General features: G+C 36.9%; 1 long non-coding RNA gene across 2 annotated transcripts; it reads left to right on the top strand.

The window, feature by feature from the left end:
- Positions 1 to 812: 812 nt before the first annotated feature.
- Positions 813 to 6,454, top strand: LOC140141337 (uncharacterized). 2 transcript variants are annotated; one of them, XR_011857394.1, is made up of 4 exons: positions 813 to 1,194; positions 2,066 to 2,197; positions 3,358 to 3,419; positions 6,392 to 6,454. It is a non-coding gene; the product is annotated as an uncharacterized lncRNA (long non-coding RNA). The 2 variants fall into 2 exon arrangements; XR_011857393.1 differs by lacking the exon at positions 813 to 1,194 and having other exon boundaries at positions 2,013 to 2,197.
- Positions 6,455 to 11,925: the final 5,471 nt, after the last annotated feature.

Raw genomic sequence — 11,925 nt, 5'->3', positions numbered from 1 at the left:
TAGGCCCTTCAAAATTGATTTTGAGTTTACTGTTTTCCTCCCGCATCCAAAATTGAGAAATTCAAAATATTTAATTATTTTCTTTTTATTTGACATTTTCTCTGTTAAATGACATTTTAATAACATTTATTTGCTAGTTTCTTTAAACTTTGATCATCCTAACTATACATTATCATCAATGCATAATATCAACCATAATTGCAAAATAGTTAAATCCGCAGTGCCAAAATGTGCTGTTCATATTGGGCTGTAACCACTCATTTCAAAATAAAGAAAATAATAAGTAATTAATAATTAATAATTGAAAGTTACCTCGTGCCTTTTTGAAAATCTTGAACAGTAAACTAAGATTTTAATTTGAAGGACCTTAAGCCCTGTATTAAAGATAAAATAAGGTTTTTTTACAGGAATCTGTAATTTCTCTATTTAGTAGAGAAATTAGCTACATGCATTTGAACGGGCGGGGCTTCAACTGTATCAATACTGCTGCTTTTCATCGGTTCTCGCCAAAACGTTTTAAAATATCTAATGACAATTTTAATGATTTATCCTTCACTTTTAGGTATTTTATATATACAATTTAAATCTGTTTTACCATTTTATACTTTTATTAAATTAAGACCCCCCCCCCCTTTCGCTATCACCCAGAACACATGGTTTGTCATCCACCACCCTCCCCCTCCCACACACACACTTTTTTCCCATTGGATTTATCGTCATCCTGATTCAGACGCTTTTATTGTTTCATTTACAACCTTTATTATATTTATCCCTGATGATGTTGCCGATGATGTAGATCTCAGGGGGGGTGGGACATACTTCTCTGGCAATTCCAGTGCAATCCCGACGGCAACACCACGGGAACACGATTTGTTTTATGCGCATGTCTAGCGCATGCGCATTTTGAACAATTAGCGATATCAGCCGTTAAAAACAGCCTGTGATCTTCAATCAGCTGATCGTAAATAACAATCCCGAAGTTGACCAGCTTCAACACACGGTTACAATCGAATCGTGACAATGGGAATTAAATCTTTACTCCCAAAATTCAAGAATATAGAAAATAAAGTTTCTGCCAGGGTTTCTGCCGCGGATTTGGGCGGTTAAGTGCAGGCATTGACGCATCAATTTATGGATCTACACATAAATATTAACGAAGTACACGTCTGCACAACCTGGAATTGATCCACGAAAGTAAGTTAAGCTTAAGCTTATTAAATACTATGAAATGTAGATGGTATACCATCTACATGTAATGACATTTGTTATGATCATTTTAAATCGGGTGTGGTGCTGAATCCAGTTACAATTTTGTGGATCTTGTGGTTCTGTAATTATGATGTGAAAAGAGTTGAAACGCAAAATCTTCATAATTGACATATTTCTCAAGAACCACAATTATTTACAATACTATTCATATATTAAGAAATTATTTTAAGTGTGTGACTTGTATTCGGTGATGAAGGAAAGGATTAAGGGCTTATTTTTCATTAATCTCCTATTCTAAACCATGAAAATTGTCTTTTTATAGCTGCATGACCAAAAAAGCATCCTGTACCGTTGATTGGTTTTAATGTTACCTGGTCACATTCCTAATGAAGTAAATTTTTTAACAATACATGACAAGCCGTTCCTATGCCAACCTGTCCTTGCGTCAACCTGCACCACATTTTTTGAAGGCAACTCGTCACTGGCCAGTGAACAACCTGCCTCTTGCTTGCTGGAGGGAATAAAGCTAAGGTAGTTGACTATATATATTGTCAAGGGACGGGTAGACTATATTGTCAAGGGCAGTGGTGTACCGTGTATTGGGGTCACTTGTCAGAGCGGGCAAAATCCTGGTGTGCTGTAGATTTACCCGGCCACAGGGTAGATTTTCTCAGACAGAGGTGTAAAATAGGCTGATTTAGCATAATTTTTCAGGTTTTCCTTCCTGGTCAAAGCCATGGGGGGGTGAGTGACCCCTGCCACAGATACGCTACTGGTCAAGGGGTGGGTTGGGATAGGGCCAAGTTGTATATCAACCAATTTTTATGTCACTTTTATGCAATTATGGTTCTTACAGGTACCCCGGTATGTCAATGATTTCTGCTAAGCAGTAGATGTGTTGGTTAGGCAAAATGTTACGCCCATAGTTGTTTTTGACGGGGAAGATCGAGCTACAAGCAAAGCAGCACACAAAGAAAGAAAGAAAAGGGTATGTATTAATTCATCATGTATTTACATCTTCATTCTTGGTAATTGAAGTAAAAAAAAATCAATCTGAAAAGATATGTACAATGTATGTGAAACGCTAACATTCACATATTTTGGGTATAATCGCGAATTTTAGGTTTGGCCACGAATTTTAAGATTTTTCCAAGATACCCATTTTTAAAGTATTCATTTTCCAAAAAAACCCATAAGTTTTCACAAAATTGAAAGAACCCATGGTGATCTGTAATACAATCCATGCAGAAAAAAGTACCGGTACAGAAAATAGACCATATAAACTGCATATCCGTCAATACATGCTTTTTCCATGGGAAATGAACTTTGCTGCTTGGATGATGTCACGATGAGGTTAGCATTTATTCCGTATTGAAAAGCGTGTACTGACGGATATGCAGTCGACCGCCCTCATCATGCGCATATTTTGGGGGGCTTTGGTGGCGCCAGCACCCCGGAGTCAAAGCAGGGGGTGGCCAAATCGAAGGGGCAGCGGAAGAAGGGGCGGCAAAAAGAATTATTAAAGAAAAAGGGGCGGAAAATTTGAAAAAAAATTTTTTTGTTCTTCACTTTTTCAAACGACCGTAAAAAAATTGGGGCAACCTTTTCGGGCTGCTGAGGAAGGGGCGGCAAAATTGAATTTTCTTCAGCCCCCCGGGGTAGGGGCGGCCACGGTACGCCACTGCTCATAGGACTTAATTTTAACGAATTCAACTCTGCGCCGCGTAATTTAATTTAAAAAAATGCAAATTTGAACTTTTTGCGGAAAATACACACATTTTGGTAATATTATGGATAAATCACACAAATCAGGAATTTTGTGAAATTGATGCGCAAAATTTGCTCTCAAAAATCATACATTTTTCCGGTGCTTACCAATACAGTGTAGTTCGTAAATACAAATTAGGGCACCAAATCTGTGTGGGTACTTGTACTGTTTGTGTAATCATTGGGAATTTCAATATTTCTCTGTTTGTGTTTGCTTGTTTTTTTACGTCCAAGTACTAGATTTTCCTTGGGTAAAGCTCAACCTCACTTTTGTGAAATTAATCAACTAGAGGAGTTTATGTATGCATCTAATGTATTATGTACCTCAATTTTCCTCAAATTTTGATATCAAAATTGGCATTTCTTTCTTCATGTCATCAGGAGAAATAGACAGGAGAAGGCTAGAGCCCTGCACCACCATGCCACACAAAATGAGTTTGCAAGTAAGTCTATGATGTATGACATGTAGATTGTACAAGGGGTATCCAAAAGTTTTGACATCACCCAGAAGTGAAAGAGCTATTTTGATGAAATTATGTCAGTGTAATCACTGGTCCTTATGTACATTATGGTTCAGAAATGGTCTCATAAGTATAAGTTTACTTTCTATCCAGATGGCACTAGGTGGGCAGTAGCTAGGCGCATAACCTGCAAGATGGTGAAAATTGAGGAACGTAGCATGATTAAGGTTCCTGCATTTGAAGGGTTAGGCCTACAATGCTCATAAAATCTATGATGAAATGAAAGCTATCTACGGTGATGATTGCCCATCATATTGCACTGTTGCTTTTTGAAAAAGGAATTTCCAAACTGGCCACATGTCCCTCACAGATTAGCCAAGAAGTGGACGTCCATCACTTATGGATGGCGCGGCGGCCACAGTGAAAAAACTCAAGAAAGTGGAGGATCTTTTTAATATCATGAAAAGGTAATGCGCCTACTGCCCATCTAGCGCCACCTGGAAAGAAAGTAAACATACTTATGAGACCATTTTTGAACCATAATGTAAATAAGGACCAGTGATTACACTGACAAAATTTCATCAATATAGCTCTTTCACTTCTGGGTGATGTCAAAACTTTTGGATACCCCCCCCCCCCCGTAGCATGATTAAGGTTCCTGCATTTGAAGGGTTAGGCCTACAATGCTCATAAAATCTATGATGAAATGAAAGCTATCTACGGTGATGATTGCCCATCATATTGCACTGTTGCTTTTTGAAAAAGGAATTTCCAAACTGGCCACATGTCCCTCACAGATTAGCCAAGAAGTGGACGTCCATCACTTATGGATGGCGCGGCCACAGTGAAAAAACTCAAGAAAGTGGAGGATCTATTTAATATCATGAAAAGGTAATGCGCCTACTGCCCATCTAGCGCCACCTGGAAAGAAAGTAAACATACTTATGAGACCATTTTGAACCATAATGTAAATAAGGACCAGTGATTACACTGACAAAATTTCATCAATATAGCTCTTTCACTTCTGGGTGATGTCAAAACTTTTGGATACCCCCCCCGTATATACACATGTATCATACAGTAAAATCGATTAAGGAACCGTTCACAAACACTTGTTGGGGGCCCTGATGCAAAAAAATTTCATCGTGAAATTTTTCGGGCCCCCTTTTTCAGATCTCAAAATTTCAGGGCCCCCCTTTTTGACATGAAAATTATGGGTCAACCCCATATACTCAATTTTCCCGGGAAAATTTGTGGTCAATTTTTTCCAGAGCCCCTCTCCCCCTAGAAGGGTCAAAACTTTTAAGAGCCCCCCTTTTTGCATCAGCCCCCCAACAAGTGTTTGTGAACAGTCCCTACTGTAGACAATTCCATGATCATCCACCATGAATGTGCTGCAATTTCAGCAAAGTTAGTTTTTGAATAGAAAGGAATTTGCCATGTACATTGTATTTTAGCCACTGATTTTAGTTTACTACACATAGGCCTACTTAGGGACACAAACTCATTAAATAATCCAACCCCAAAAAAACCTGCTGTATTGCTAAGGGCTGTGCAATAATTATGAGCCCCCCCCGGGGGGGTAAAATTTCCAAACGGCTCGCCAAAAATCGCTTGCCCCCCCCCTCTCGGCCTGCCAAAAATTCTTTGCCCCCCCCCTTGCGCATGCCAAATTTTTGGGATCCCAATTTACAAACCTTAAATGGTCTATATACCTGTTGCGAGCGCAGCGAGCAGGAAAATTTGCATATTTAAGCGTTTCCGTACTGTTTTCCTAAGCCTTTTAGAGCGTTTTATTAAAAGGCGCCCCATGAATGTGTGCCAAAAATCGCTTGCCCCCCTCTCAGCTTGCCAAAATTGCTTGCCCCCCCTTTGGCTCGCCAAAATTTCTTGCCCCCCCAATTTTACCCTCCCCCCAGGGCTCATAATTATTGCACAGCCCCTTAAACATTACAACCCTTTTGTAGTGAGCAGCCATGTGACTGCAGGGTTAAGGATGTTGTGAAAAACCTGCATTATATTTAAATACAATTTTAAATCATCATTTTTGATTTAAAATGCTAAATATGTAATTGTCCCACGCCAAGTAACTGTTATTTGGTAGACAAATGCACATTGTATTTATTACGGCAAACCCTTGCTCATTCATTTGTGATTAAGCCAGTCTCCGGGAAGAGACTATAGTTTCAGTCACAGTTTTGGTCACCTTACACCAGACAGGGTCTAATTCTGCATAAAACTGGGCAACGTTATTTCTATAGATCTGCTGCGCATTCAAATTGCATTGTATTGCATCGTAATTTCATTTGTGTCTATGCTAATTATGTTTACACAACATGAACTCACGTGTTTTCAAGTCAATTTCTTATCCACTCACTAATCCTCACAAAAGCTTTGTGTTGATTACGTAATGTGTGGAGGCAAATTGCAATAAGTACAATGAAATAATGAGTAGGGCGGGCTCCGAGGCGGGTTTCTTCTTCATCTTACGTAACAGTATTGTTCTCCAAAAAACCTGGAAGCTTGTCGTTTGGAGCTCTAGCTGAAATACAGCAAGATAATGTAAGATAGTAAATGTAAACCTGTATTTTAGCTAGAGTATCTCGAGCTACCTTACACCTTCAAATGTGCTCAAAATTTACACTGATGTAAAAAAAACATGTGCCTGTGGTGTACACCTCACACCTTAATTTGTGCGGAGAATGTCAGTGGAAGTTGGAGCTACATGTAAGAAAGCGTGAGTACCGGTACCTCAAACTGCTTTGAAATGAATTTGAAATGTTGTCGCTAAAAGTGGCATTTTCATAATCACTTGCACCATTTTGCCAATGTTTGCCACCAGCAGTAATTTGCCTCCCAGAATATCATTGTATCCCACGTATCATTTTCAATTTGCAGTAAAAACTTGTTCGATGTGAAACAATATTTTATTCTATTTCTTTTTAAATTTATAGGTTGGTGTGTGTGGTAAGGCAAAAGATTGACCAAGCCCTGAAAACTGATAACTCAGGCAACTGGTAGTCAGTAACCATATTTGAGATCGAAAAGTTGCAATAAACATTCCTCTGCGAGTCTGTGTACTGGTGTACTACAGTGCCATTTGTGGCAACAAGCAATCGACAAGTAACTTTTAGATTTTACATTACAATTTAGAAATTAAATCTAAGCAGTGGACTGTGACAACAAGTGTTTTAGGATTAATATTATGAAGCTCAGTTACACTACCTGATTCATATTGGGCTGCCTGCACAGGTACACCATCGCTGAGGTAGTCGGAGGTACATGTACTTTGCTGGTACTGTGCAGTACCAGGTGAGTACCAGTTTAGAACCAGTGCAGTACCACTGCTGGTGGATCCTGTGCAGTGGCATAATTGGTACTGTGTAGGTACTTTGTGTGTACCAGTCTGCAGATGGCCAAAATAGGAATCTTGTAGTGATAGATTGGATAGACAGCTGAGAACATCCATCATGCTTGTAAGCTTTTAGGCTTTGGGTTGAGCCTTTTGTTTGAGCCTGACCCTATCAGGGCCCGAGCTTGCGTCTGCCCGGACTGGTTAAATAAACCTGCAGGGGTCACTCCCATTGTGGCCTGTACACCTCCCGCGATAATCAACTTTTGAAATGCACCCTAAACAAGGATTTAACCCTTGGCTAAAACGATACCCTAAACAGATATCACACGCCTGTTTTCACACCCTAAACATATACAGGGATTTTGTTCCTTGCATCAAATATCATACCCTAAATTTCATTTCCACGTATTAGCAATTTTGCTACCCTTTTTTCCAATTTTTCATGTTTTTAACACCTTAAACACGATACACACGTATCGTGCCTACCCACGACAAACTACCCTTTTATGCATTTTTATTATCGCGGATGGTGTACATGCCACAATGGGAGTGACCCCCCTGGGAAATAAACAAATTTGTTCTTGGTTAAAAAACACAAGAGCAGTCATATCATGATTTAACCTAAGTAGTCCTCCATCCCCCAATTAGTGCCCCACACTGAACTAACCCCATTCGCCCATACACTCAATTTATTTCTATTATGTTCTCAGAATCTTCCTTCCTATACTTTGTACAGAGTTAAAGAGTCCAATATAATCAACACTTGGACTCAAAACTTTGACTGTGTTGGATAGGCTCACTTTTCCCCAAAAAATTGTTTTCCACAATTTTTTGACCAAAACTCATTTTTGACCAAAAATCACATTTTGACCAAAAACCACATTTTTTAGCAAAAGTCTTGTTTTTGACCAAAAAAGATTCTGAAAACATAATGATAAAATTGGATGTTTTTTCACCCAATACAAAATTTATTGGTCTTGCTATGAGTTAAAAAATATTGGAATATTCGTCTTGTCCAATATTTTAAAACTCATAGCTCGACCAATAAATTTGCGTATTGGGTTCAAACCATCCAATTTTATATCATTATTGTCAGGGAAATGCAAGTATTTTGAAACACTCCCAGCTAACTCAGTCATGTGGCAATATATGGCCTTGTGATCAGCAAACTGAGCTAGTTCTTCATGAAATGAAGATTTTGAATTATGAACACAAGCTATTGCCAAAAAAATGGGGAAAAAATGCAAATGGACATTAAAGATGAGAGAAGAATGACTACAATCTCAAGACTTAGTAGAACCATGCTATATAAAAATAACATTTTATTAAACCTCTTTACATGGTATCTGAAGATTTACTTTACATTATTGAGGGCAAATTTGGTAACTTTTAACACAATCACTGGCAGATGATATTAACAATCATGACTTTGTATGTGTAAAAATGAAAATAATAATAAATTAAAAGCATAATCATTTGCTTTGCTTGAATTTATTTCAGTGTTGCATTTGAGTAGGAATAGAAATACATGTAAGATGGGTAAATATCATATAAACAATGGTATCAGACTCCGCATAGTTCAGTTGCAGAGAAGATGGTTTGCCATTTTTTTCTTTGCTGATTATTGATGTATGGAAGTATGGTTGGTTGACAACCTTGCGAAATTTGAAAATTCCAGTCAAGAGATGCATAATTTGATCTACTTGGGGCTTTCATTCCAGTTTTATGTGTTTGAGCCAAAAAGGACCAAGGTTAAATGTTACGCACCATCAATGATCAAATAGAAGTAATCAGTGGCATAGCATAGGTCATCATATTGGGGGGGTAATTAAAGCATCTGTATCTGATTGACAGGCCTCGAATTAAGGATCTGAAGGGCACAGCAACTTTTTAGGCATGGCAGCACAGCAGTTTGTAATATTTCAAGAGGGCATCATGGCAACTGTTGAAAATTTGAGAAAGGCGCCAAGGCAATTTCTCAAAAGTGAAGAAAACACACACAAGCATAGATAGATGATTTTATTATGAAGGGGCAGGGCAGGGCCAGGGCACCGACGGCAACTTCATTAGAGGGCACGGCAAGTGACTGCCTTGGGTAAAGGATATATTATGAGGGCATTATGGCAGTGGGCATGGACACCCACAGCAAAATGCCGTGAATGCCGTGGGTTAATTCGAGGGCTGCTGATTGAGGGGGCACAATCCATTTTCCGGCAATTTTCCAATTGGATTTTCTAAACTTTGCAATCGATTGGGAGGGGCATGTGCCCCGTGCCCTATGATGCTACATGGTTGCAACATGGATTCACTGTGATCATATGCTCCAAGAGCACCATCACCATTACTGCATAGCTGGAAATTTTACTAGGTTTTTATTTTTGCAGGTGGTACTACACCCCTTGATAAATTTGTGACTATAAATAATAATACACTGGTAACAAAAGTAAATGTATATGTATATTATAGGGCAAGGAATCCAGATACTATACTGGAATTTCAGTGACTCAAGACAAGTGGTACGTTATTTATGATAAGAAAAGAGGTACCGCTAGAATGTACCCCATTTATATAATGAACCACCTGTCTTGAATCACTGAAATTGCAGTGAAGTAATTGGATTCCTTGCCTCTATAATATACATAACTTTTATTACCAGTGTGTAGTTTTTTTGAGAAAAATGCAAAATTAGTCACAGAAATTATCAGGGGGTGTAGTACGTACCACCTTAAAGAGGAAGCGCCGCCAGAGTATTTCTTCCGGGGTGAATCAAACCTCCAGGGAGTGAAATGTCTTTGATCATGTTAAGAAAATATTGCCAAACAAATGACCCTGGCATAGTATAAATATGCATTAGTTAAGTCACTTGTAAATTGTCACTAACTAATTTGATAACCAGGCAGGTTTGGTTTATCCCAGAAGAACTGCTCTGGCTGGGTTTCCTCTTCAATTTCAGAATGGTAAATTTTATAGCTTGCAAAAATATTTTTGACCCATATGTTGTAATAATCGGAACTGCTGTGAATGCAAGAAATTATACACTTTGTTATCCAGACCATATGGGTCAATTTTCAAAATTAAAAAAACAAACAAAAATTGGCAGATGCTTTAAGGGGTACTACACCCATGTGGTAATTTGTGACTATTTTTGCATTTTCTCAAAAATAATAACACACTGGTAACAAAAGTTATGTATATTATTGGGGCAAGGAATCCAATTACTACACTGAAATTTCAGTGACTCAAGACAAGCGGTTTAGTATATGATAGGAAACGAGGTACATCCTAGTGGTAACTTATATCTTATCATAAATAACAAACCGCTTGTCTTGGGTCACTGAAATTCCAGTGTAGTAATTGGATTCCTTGCCCTATAATATACATAACTTTTGTTATCACTGTGTTATTAGTTTGTGAGAAAAATGCAAAAATAGACACAAATTTATCGAGGGGTGTAGTACCCCCTTAATACCACGCAACATCATACTCTATTCTGATCATTTTTGTTGTGCCATTATATATTAAATTTTCTGACTGCACAGCTCTTTCAAAGACCCTATATCATATCAATGTCCTGTATTATAATCTTGGCAGGCAGTTAGTGCATTATTCAGTTGTTTATGTAATTATTGGAGTAATTCTGGAGCTCTTTACCATAGTTTTGTTCTCCAGGAGCACAATCATTTCCGTAAATATTTTTGTTCACAAATAATTATTGTGCAGATCTAACCTTTAGTTTATTATTGGAGTTCATCAAACAGTGAAACAGTGCAATGTCTCATTAATCGCAAAGTTAGCCAGACTTTGACATAATGCCATTAACTACTAACAATTAAGTATTTCATTCAACTATGCTGATTTTTTCCCCCAACTGCTGAATGCTGGTACTTAAATCCAAACGACTAATCATGTTATAGTGCTATGTGAGAAGTTTGCGACAAATCCGTAGGTTGAAAAATCCATTGAGCTCCATTGAATAACCACCAAGAATAGTTCCCGCTGTTGATTCAAAAATCAATGGTTTCCTACGTCCATGGTATAGCCATCACAAGGTCCATTTTCCAAACCATCCATCATGCATACTTCCTGTAAAAAACAGAAGACAATAATAACAATAATTTTACATGACATAAAAAATTAAAAAGAAAAGCTTTTTACATGTACTTGCTTTAAATAGCCTCTGGATGATCAATTAAGTTGAAATAATACATTATCATCTTGACATTATTACTATTATCTCCATATATTTAACTTCAAAAATATATATTGAGATAATTTATCATAAGAGCTATTTATCATCACCACATATTTATCTTGAGATTACTTTATAGAATTTATTAGTTCCAGAAAAAAGGTTTTGAGATGATGTATTCTCTTGAGATAATTTGTTATCTTGAGATTTATTAATAAAACTTATCTCGAGATAATTTCTTGAGACACTTATTTCCAGATAAAAGATAACAAATTAGAGTCTTGAAATAATAAATTATTTTGAGATAAGTCATCTTATAACTTATTATTTCAAGATAATTTATCTCAAGATTATCTCAACATATTGATCTCCAGATAAAAAAGATTTAGAGATAATATATTTTTTCGAGTGACTTATCAATTATCTCAAGATAATTTATCATCATGAGATATTTATCTCTGGACAAAAAGATATATATAGAGAGGTTTTTTATGGAGATATTTATCTTGAGATACGGTAATTCATTATTTCCATTTATCTAAAGATAATTGTCTCAGGTTAATGGATTATCTCAGAATGATTAATTATCTTGGGATAATTGATTATCTCAGGATAATTGATTATCTCAGGGTAAATAAATCATCTAGAGATTATCAAGATAATTTACTATCAAGATAATTTATGATCTCCAAATAAATAACATCTTGAGATAATGTATTTTTTCGAGATAATTTATTATCATGACAAGATTATTTATTATCTCAAGATATTTATCTTCGCGGGATTTATCTCTGGACAAAAAGATTATGGAGATATTTATCTTGAGATAATTTATTATTTCCATATATTTATCTTGAGATAATTGTCTCAAGGTAATTTATTATCTCAGGGTAATTGATCATCTGAAGATAATTGATTATCTCAAGATAATGATCTCCAGATAA

Source organism: Amphiura filiformis, chromosome 19, assembly GCF_039555335.1.
Source record: "Amphiura filiformis chromosome 19, Afil_fr2py, whole genome shotgun sequence".
NCBI lineage: Eukaryota > Metazoa > Echinodermata > Ophiuroidea > Amphilepidida > Amphiuridae > Amphiura > Amphiura filiformis.
Note: the sequence above shows the minus strand (reverse complement) of the source record. Positions and strands in the feature narration are given on the sequence as shown.